Source organism: Portunus trituberculatus, chromosome 17, assembly GCF_017591435.1.
Source record: "Portunus trituberculatus isolate SZX2019 chromosome 17, ASM1759143v1, whole genome shotgun sequence".
Lineage (NCBI taxonomy): Eukaryota > Metazoa > Arthropoda > Malacostraca > Decapoda > Portunidae > Portunus > Portunus trituberculatus.
In genome coordinates this window covers 15,553,593-15,562,847 of record NC_059271.1, presented here as the reverse complement: position 1 = coordinate 15,562,847, position 9,255 = coordinate 15,553,593, and the positions used below count along the sequence as shown (strand labels likewise).

General features: G+C 45.5%; 1 protein-coding gene across 1 annotated transcript in view; it reads right to left on the bottom strand.

The window, feature by feature from the left end:
- Nucleotides 1-8,929, bottom strand: part of LOC123504750 — a 52,466-nt gene extending 43,537 nt beyond the window's left edge. The window contains exon 1 of the mRNA XM_045255524.1: nucleotides 8,662-8,929. The gene's annotated coding sequence lies outside the window, so the exon portion shown is untranslated. The remainder of the gene's footprint in view (nucleotides 1-8,661) is intronic.
- Nucleotides 8,930-9,255: the final 326 nt, after the last annotated feature.

Sequence of the window (9,255 nt, the reverse complement as noted above, 5' to 3'; positions counted from 1 at the left end):
CCGCGACCCTCCCCCACTCCTCCTCCCCCGAGGCGCCACAACCGGCCCATTCAGTTTTCTCTCACCGTTTTTGCTGACAGGTTTCGGTGCAGTGAAGGGAAGACTGGGATGTCGAGGTGAGGGTGCGGGAATGTAAGGGTGTAGGAGGGAGCGAGACCAGGGAAAATGAGATATAAAAACTCGTCCTACACGAGATAAAAAAAAAAAGAAAAAATCGGCAGAGGAAACTCATCCGGAAGAAGAGTAAAAACAACGATAGTAAAAACCAGAAGCAACAAGCTGATGCCAATGTTACTAAAGCTGATTGTACTTATTAGTTAGTGAGAATGACAAGGCCATTAACACTATTTTACTATCTCATGTGTCTAACTAAACAAATACAATGTGCTTTTCTTTCTCTGATTCGTCCTGTTCCTCAATGTCTTGTGCAATCAATTACGTAACTTTGATCTCTAATCTTGATGTTGTAACGCATCATTTTCTCACGGTGCTTGTGAAACACGGAGGATAAGAAACATTGTTGTATGAGTTACACGTGACGGATTACAACTTGACTATGAACGCAATCATCTTTAATCTGCGTTGATAAACACTATCAGAAAAGAGTAAGTGAAGTCTTTGAGGCGTGTTGTTCAATGTTCTCAACGTTAATCTGGATACCATGAGAAAGTTATAGTGCACAATAACACGTTTTCGATATAAAAGTAATTACAGGAATAAACTTATGTTAATTTATTGAAGGAAAACAAACACACACACACACACACGCACACAATGGATCGAGTTCCTTGAAGACAACAAATTAATATCAAATAGGCAATTTGGTTTTAGAAAAAGACGGTCGTGTGTAACTAATTTATTGAGTTTCTATTCTAGAATAGTTGATAGAGTACAAGAGAGAGAGGGATGAGTTGACTGTATTTATTTGGATTTAAAAAAGAGATTTGACAAAGTGCCACATGCAAGATTACTATGGAAGTTAGAGGAGAAGGGTGGCTTAAAAAGAAGCACATTGAGATGGATAGAAAATTATTAGAGGGGGAGAGAAATAAGGACGGTAGTTAAAGATATGAAGTCCAAGTGGAGAGCAATAGAAAGCGGAGTGCCACAGGGGTCAGTATTGGCACCAATACTTTTCCTCATTTATATTAATGACATGCCAGAAGGAGTGAACAGCTACATAAATCTGTTTGCAGATGATACGAAACTGTGCAGAGTCATAAAGCAAAAAGAGGATTATGAAATACTGCAAGAAGACCTAAATAAGATCTGGGAATGGAGTAAAAAGTGGGAAATGGAATTCAATGTGAACAAAAGCCATGTCATGGAAATGGGAAAGAGTGAAAGACGACCTGTGGGAATCTATAAGATGGGAGATGGAGTAGAACTGGAGAAAGTAAAAAGGAAAAGGACTTAGGAGTGACGATGGAAGAAAACAATCAACCAGTAAGCCATATTGATAGAATTTTTAGAGAAACATATAATTTGCTAAGGAATATTGGAGTAGCATTTCACTACATGGACAAAGAAATGATGAAGAAATTGATAAGTACTATAATAAGACCCAGGTTGGAATATGCAGGAGTAGCGTGGATCCCTCATAAAAAGAAACACATAAGGAAAGTTGGAGAGACTACAAAAATGGCTACAAGAATGGTTCCAGAATTTGAAGGGATGACATATGAGGAGAGACTAAAGGCTATGGATCTGCCAACCCTGGAACAAAGAAGAGAGAGAGAGAGGGGATCTGATACAAATTTATAAATTGATCAACAGAATGGACCAAGTGGATAATGAGAAATTGATCCTGAGAGAAGAATATGACATTCGAAGTACAAGATCGCATAGTAAAAAGCTGAGAAAAGGAAGATGTCTGAGAGATGTTAAAAAATATAGTTTCCCGCAAAGATGTATTGAGACGAGGAACAGTTTAAATGAAGAAGTAGTGTCTGCAACGAGTGTGCATACTTTTAAAGTAAGATGTAGATATGGAGACGGGGCCACACGAGCATAAAGCCCAGGCCCTGTAAAACTACAACTAAGTAAATACAACTAGGTAAACACACACACACACACACACACACACACACACACACACACACACACAGCTCAGTGGTTAGAGCGCTGGCTTCACAAGCCAGAGGACCGGGGTTCGATTTCCCGGCCGGGTGGAGATATTTGGGTGTGTCTCCTTTCACGTGTAGCCCCTGTTCACCTAGCAGTGAGTAGGTACGGGATGTAAATCGAGGAGTTGTGACCTTGTTGTCCCGGTGTGTGGTGTGTGCCTGGTCTCAGGCCTATCCGAAGATCGGAAATAATGAGCTCTGAGCTCGTTCCGTAGGGTAACGTCTGGCTGTCTCGTCAGAGACTGCAGCAGATCAAACAGTGAATTACACACACACACACACACACACACACACACACACACACACACACATACCGCGTAGTGTAGTGGTTAGCACGCTCGACTCACAATCGAGAGGCACGGGTTCGAGTCCCGGTAAGCGGCGAGGCAAATGGGCAAGCCTCTTAATGTGTGGTCCCTGTTCACCTAGCAGTAAATAGGTACGGGATGTAACTCGAGGGGTTGTGGCCTCGCTTTCCCGGTGTGTGTTGTGTGTTGATGTGGTCTCAGTCCTACCCGAAGATCGGTCTATGAGCTCTGAGCTCGCTCCGTAATGGGAAAGACTGGCTGGGTGACCAGAAGGCGACCGAGGTGAATTACACACACACACACACACACACACACACACACACACACACACACACACACACACACACACACACAGGAATATTGCATGTGTCTGCCACGCGGTTGTGATAAGGTCCAGCCATTGAGATGTACACCCTAGGCAGGCAAGATCAAGGTCTCTCTGAAGCTCAACTTGGTGAAATCAAGGTCACCCCATTACTGGAATCACGCGGCTTGAGAAAGGTCCAGTCAGGGACCTAACAAGCCTTTCTCTCAGGAGAATGCTCTTCTTTCCGTGCCTTCGTTATGGGTGTTGTGATAAGGGGTTCTTGCCAGGCGCCTCTTCGTGCACGCGGCAGTAGAGAGCGGCAAGCGGCAAGCGGCAAGTGGCAAGCAGCAGGCGTTTCACCGCCAATACCGGGGAATATGGGCTGCTGCTGCCAGATGTCGCAACGTTTGGCTCATGGCGTGCCTGCCACCATCCATGATGTGTGTATGTGTGTGTGTAATTCACCACGGTCGTCTGCTGGTCACCCAGCCAGTCTTCCCCAATATGGAGCGAGCTCAGAGCTCATAGACTGATCTTCGGTTAGGACTGAGGCCACAACACACTCCACACACCGGGAAAGCGAGGCCACAACCCCTCGAGTTACATCCCGTACCTATTTACTACTAGGTGAACAGGGGCTACAGCTACACATTAAGAGGCTTGCCCATTTGCCTCGCCGCTTCCCGGGACTCAAACTCGGGCCCTCTCGATTGTGAGTCGAGCGTGCTAATCACTACACTACGCGGTGTGTGTGTGTGTGTGTGCGTGTGTGTGTGTGTGTGATTCACTGTTTGATCTGCTGCAGTCTCTGAAGAGACAGCCAGACGTTACCCTACGGAACGAGCTCAGAGTTCATTATTTCCGATCTTCGGATAGGCCTGAGACCAGGCACACACCACACACCGGGACAACAAGGTCACAACTTTTCGATTTACATCCCGTACCTACTCACTGCTAGGTGAACAGGGGCTACACGTGAAAGGAGACACACCCAAATATCTCCACCTGGCCGGGGAATCGAACCCTCTGGCTTGTGAAGCCAGCGCTCTAACCACTGAGCTACCAGGCCGTGTGTGTGTGTGTGTGTGTGTGTGTGTGTGTGTGTGTGTGTGTGTGTGTGTGTGTGTGTGTGTGTGTGTTCACTGTTTGATCTGCGGCAGTCTCTGACGAGACAGCCAGACGTTACCCTACGGAACGAGCTCAGAGCTCATTATTTCCGATCTTCGGATAGGCCTGAGACCAGGCACACACCACACAAAAATGTGTGTGTGTGTGTGTGTGTGTGTGTGTGTGTGTGTGTGTGTGTGTGTGTGTGTGTGTGTGTGTGTGTGTGTGTGTGTGTGTGTGTGTGTGTGTGTGTGTGTGTGTGTGTGTGTGTGTGTGTAAGGAAATCTACTGCCAAAATCAATACCTTGTTAGGTGCAGTCAGTATGGGTAAATAGGGGTAACAATGGCCCATTGAAGCCATTTCTACTTAACTATTCGGTTGCCTTCACGAGTTTCTCTCTACCCGAAGTACTTTCTTTTTGGCAAAACACACTAATTTTGCTCGAGTGACAATATTGCACACTGGTATGCAACAAATATTGTGAGTCCATAACTTAGCAAGTTCAGCTCAGCCTCAGTATGATGGTGCACGTTTTGTTTGCACCACAGAGCTATGAAATGTGGGGAGCTACCTCATGATCCACATCTTGATGGAAACGCCACTCAAGCTTTAATCCCCCGAGAATATTGTCAGAAAAGGACCTTTCCGCGAAATTTTTATAACAATATCGCACAACAGAAAGAAAATGATGCCAAGAAAACAAATCTTGTTCAATGAATAATTTCATTCAGTCATTCGACTTCCTATTTCCAGAGAGAGAGAGAGAGAGAGAGAGAGAGAGAGAGAGAGAGAGAGAGAGAGAGAGAGAGAGAGAGAGAGAGAGAGAGAGAGAGAGAGAGAGAGAGAGAGAGAGAGAGAGAGAGAGAGAGAGAGAGAGAGAGAGAATCAAACCGTCAAAAGGGGGCGGCTATTACCTCAAGAATTATAGAACGGATGTACCGCATTTTCCGCTTCTCCCTAAGACAGCACTGACACACACACACACACACACACACACACACACACACACACTCCCATCGCTGCGGCTCGGGAGTGGGGGCGTGGGGTGCTCACTGAGAGAGGTGTGCCAGGCTCCAGCCGGCACTAGCACCGTGAGTGACCGCAGCGAGGTACCATCACTGAGGAAATTGTCGGCATCAACGCTGGTAGGAACAGAAGGCGAGGCCAAGGTTTGATCGCAGCACACACACTGTTATCACCTCGCCAATGCTGCTCAACGTAGGCGCCACGAGTCTACTCACACTATGTCAGTTTTTACCTGCGGCAGCTGACACTAGGTTGTCCCTCCCATTGTCTCCTCCCCTCCCCCTGACCTCCCTGTTGACCATTACTATCACGGGTCCTCCACCACACTCACCCACCTGTCCGTCTGTCTGTCATCCTGCCTCTACCTCCACCCTCACGCTAGACCGCAATCAGTGTGTCTCCTCCCGGTCTTCTGCTGTCTCCCTCGTCTGCCTTGTTGCTATTGTTATCCAATAGAATACCGTTACGCGTAATTACCTCCCTAGATCGTGCCTTTCTAATAATTAATACAGCCAGGGCCGAACATCCGTTCTAGTGACACCCTGGAAGTACAGACATGCCAACACCCCATTACGTCCCTCCTTCCCCATCCTCCCCAACAGCGTGGTCAAGCTCATCACACACCACAACTGTTAAACCATTCTTAAAAAAATAAAGGATAATAATAAAAAAAAAAAATGAAAACTGTTCCAGCGATTTCAACGTTAACAAAGTAGTGAGCGGAAGAGCCCCGGAAAATCAAGTATTATTGTTGGACGAAATGGACTTGAGTCACTGAGATGAACATTCTCTGACAGCCAACCATTGACCGCAGGTGAGATAAAAGATTTCGTGCTTTCATTCGGTCAGAAAGATAGACTCTTAACGTATCATTAGTCTTGGTAAAGATTACTTTTTTTCTCTTCTCAATGAAGAGCCGTCTCGCGCCACAAAGACCTTTCGGATTAAGTGCGACACACTTATTTTTCAGAGTAATGATCAGTGCCTCACTCACTGAGAGACACCTGGAGAAGCGGAGCCAACTGTTTCCACCTACCAGGATGTTCAACAGACACGAAATGCACGTAAAACTTACATTTAGTTTCACTTTTACAAATAGTAATGTATTAAGTCTGTTAGCGTGAAAATTAGGTGAAATTCCTTAAAGACCATCTTGCGGTGTGAATCGGTTGTGCTTTCCCGTTCATGACGTCACATCCTGGTTGGCCATTCCCGTGGAGTTAATGAGTGGCGGCACAGTGTATTGTGTGGGAATGGCGGTCAGTGGGTTTACGAGTCAACGCGGCACAGCTGTAAGAGAATTGTAACAACGCGTTTTCTTTTTTTTTTCACCTACTTATAGTTACGTGACAACGAAATGTAATAATAGGTGCAATAGAGACAAACAAGCCGTAAAGCAGGGCAGTGACTGACGCTCACACGCCTTGACGTGGGCAGAGTAATTTTTTTCGACAGACAGTTGTATGACATGTGAGTATCGATCTCCCGCACTAAACACCTTCACCATGATGAACCACACAAATCATTGATCAAATATACATGAAGTTCTACTATCTATTTTCCTCACAAACTAGTAAGAATCCTTAATAAGGAGTGAGTTCCAATCTCTGAACATCAGACATGACAAATATAAAATTACATTTTCACCATTTCAATAAACTTATCCTTTTCCCATATTGATTTAGAGATAAATAAAAACTGCTTAAAGGTTCACCAAAGTAAGAAGGTGGCGGAAGGAAGAGGAGCAGAACGAAGATGTGCAGGTCAGCGCGGAAGAGGGAAGACCTTGCAGGGTCGACGATATTGCCGCGGGCAGCACTCCCTTTATGGAGTGACCGCGTGCCGGGCCGTTGGGGGTGCATGAGGTGAAAGGGCAGGGAAAGCCTTCGTGTCCTTCACCAGGCAATCATTGGCAAATTAGATCATGTTTATAAGTATGTCTTTGCCTCAAAGTGATTATAGTATTATGAAAGAAACTTTGTGTAAATATACGTGTATTAGTGAACACTCCCAAAATGTTGAACACAATATTAACTCTGTTACAAGGAGCTTATGGTTCTCTGGCCTTGTGAGTAGTTGTGGAGGTGATGTAATAGCATGCGAAGGTTTGGTGGCTTGGTAGCATGATAGCCGGGGAGGAGCGGCTGGTAACAAATTGTGGCTTTCTGTACAGACAACGAATGATTAGCTTGAAAGTAGGTGATGTACTGGTAGGGAGGCATTTTTGTGGCCAGCAGTTCTCACACTTTTAGCTTCTCCATTCGATGAAGATGATCTGTTTGATCCGCCTTTTCTTTTTCTAATACTATCAAAGTTTTATTGCTATTAGTTTCGTAGATATTATGAATGTTCTATAAAACAAAAAAGATGCTAGCTTATCAAGTTCCGAATTAGGAGACAGTAGCTACCAATTACTGAAAGGGTGATGGTAGAGGCATCAGGTTGTTTGCTGATATCTAACATTACTTTTTTTTTTATCACTGGTGAAAAATCGAAGAGAGAGAGAGAGAGAGAGAGAGAGAGAGAGAGAGAGAGAGAGAGAGAGAGAGAGAGAGAGAGAGAGAGAGAGAGAGAGAGAGAGAGAGAGAGAGAGAGAGAGAGAGAGAGAGAATGACATTCCTCCTCCAGCTAGAAGAGACGAGTAACTTCCTCAGGTAATGCATATGTAATACATTAATTAATTCCTCACTTAACACCTGCAACCTATTCTCAACCTACTGAAAGCAGCGAACGACATGCTATTTCCATCATGAGAAATAAATAACGTCCTTTCTCTTCCTTTTATAGAAGACAAGCAGGTTATTCCCATCATGAAAAGTAAACATCCTTTTCTCTAATATAAGCGAGTGACGTTCCTCTCGTACGCCTGGGAAAAAAAGTTTTTTTTTTGCAAACATAAAGAAAGAGAATGACATTTCCTTCCTGCTCCTTAGTAATGAATGGCATCCTTGAGTAGTCAATAACATCTCCCCGAGTAGAGAGTGACATCCTCCTCTTCCTGTGCATGTTAAACTCCCATCGCAGAGGCACAGAGCACAGAGCACGTCCCTCGCCTGATCTACTGCCAGACCAGACGTTACTTGGCAAGCGAATTGCTACCACGGCCGTAAATCTTGCCAGACACGAGTCCTGACGCGCGATTGCCGCCCAGCCATTTATTTTACAGGCACTCAGCCACTGACGAACCACCAGGAAAGAACATTTATTGATAGCTCTCTCTCTCTCTCTCTCCCCTTTAGCATGCGTAGTACATGTCATTCCTACAGTGCTTATCCTGCCACCTGTTTTGGCATCATCAAATATCTGTTAATGTTAATCTACCTCAAAAAAACGACGACTGAATGCTACTGACACACTGGCAGCTCATTCGGATCCTTCATTATCAGCTAACATTTCAAAAGAAAATTTCCTTTATAAGTAAGAAAATCACAATGAAAGCCCGAGTATCCATGAAACATCTACACGTGAGAAGAAAGTGGGGCATCCATGGTGACAGCGAGGCCTAGTGGAGCACTGGCAGCCTGGCAGCCGGGTAACGCGCGGGGAGGGCACACCATCGGGGCCTCCTCATTCAACATGTGTAAACAAGTTCTCACATCACTGTTTGGACGCAAAGCGAATACGCATATAATTCATGAGTTATAATCTTATAAGCGTACCATCACCTCTCATTGTCTGCCTCACCTTATGTGACACTAGGTAAGAGTAATTAATATCGATAAGAGTGATTGCCTGACTAATACTGTCACTCTGACACTGCAGTAAAAATATAAAGGAATATCTTACCTTTATATCGAACGTGGGTTTCAGGACGAGTAACCAGTATATAAGATCACTCCTCCCCCACGAGAGAAATTTTCGATTTTTCTCAGCAGGAATACAAACACCAACCAGGCTGAAGAGGAGCGACACCTCACACCACCAGAGACCACCAACAACTAAACTGCTGGCGTCAGGGTAACCAACACTTTATACTGGGGCTCCAGGATCCCCTCTCGACGACGCCCCTTCCTTTCCCTTCCCCACGCGCGTAGCAGAGGACGCTGGCTTACTGACGAGCCGGACCTGCGACGCTAACCATTGCCTCATCTCCCGGGCCGCTCTCACCTTTCCCCCATTGGCTGACTCAAACCAGTGTGCTCTGCTCAGCCAGCTGATTGGCGGAGAGCCCAGGTGGCGGGCTCGCTCGCTGCTGCCTGTAAACATTTGACACATATCATGGCGATCACTCTACTCTCTCTTTTACCTTGCTATTTCCGCTTATTTGTATGATGTTTTTAGGCTAGCGAGGAAGATGAGGAGGCGGCCATAGCCATACCTACGTCCGGGTCGGCGTGACGAGACCCATGTTACTTTACCAAACATTCCCTTCCAACCTTC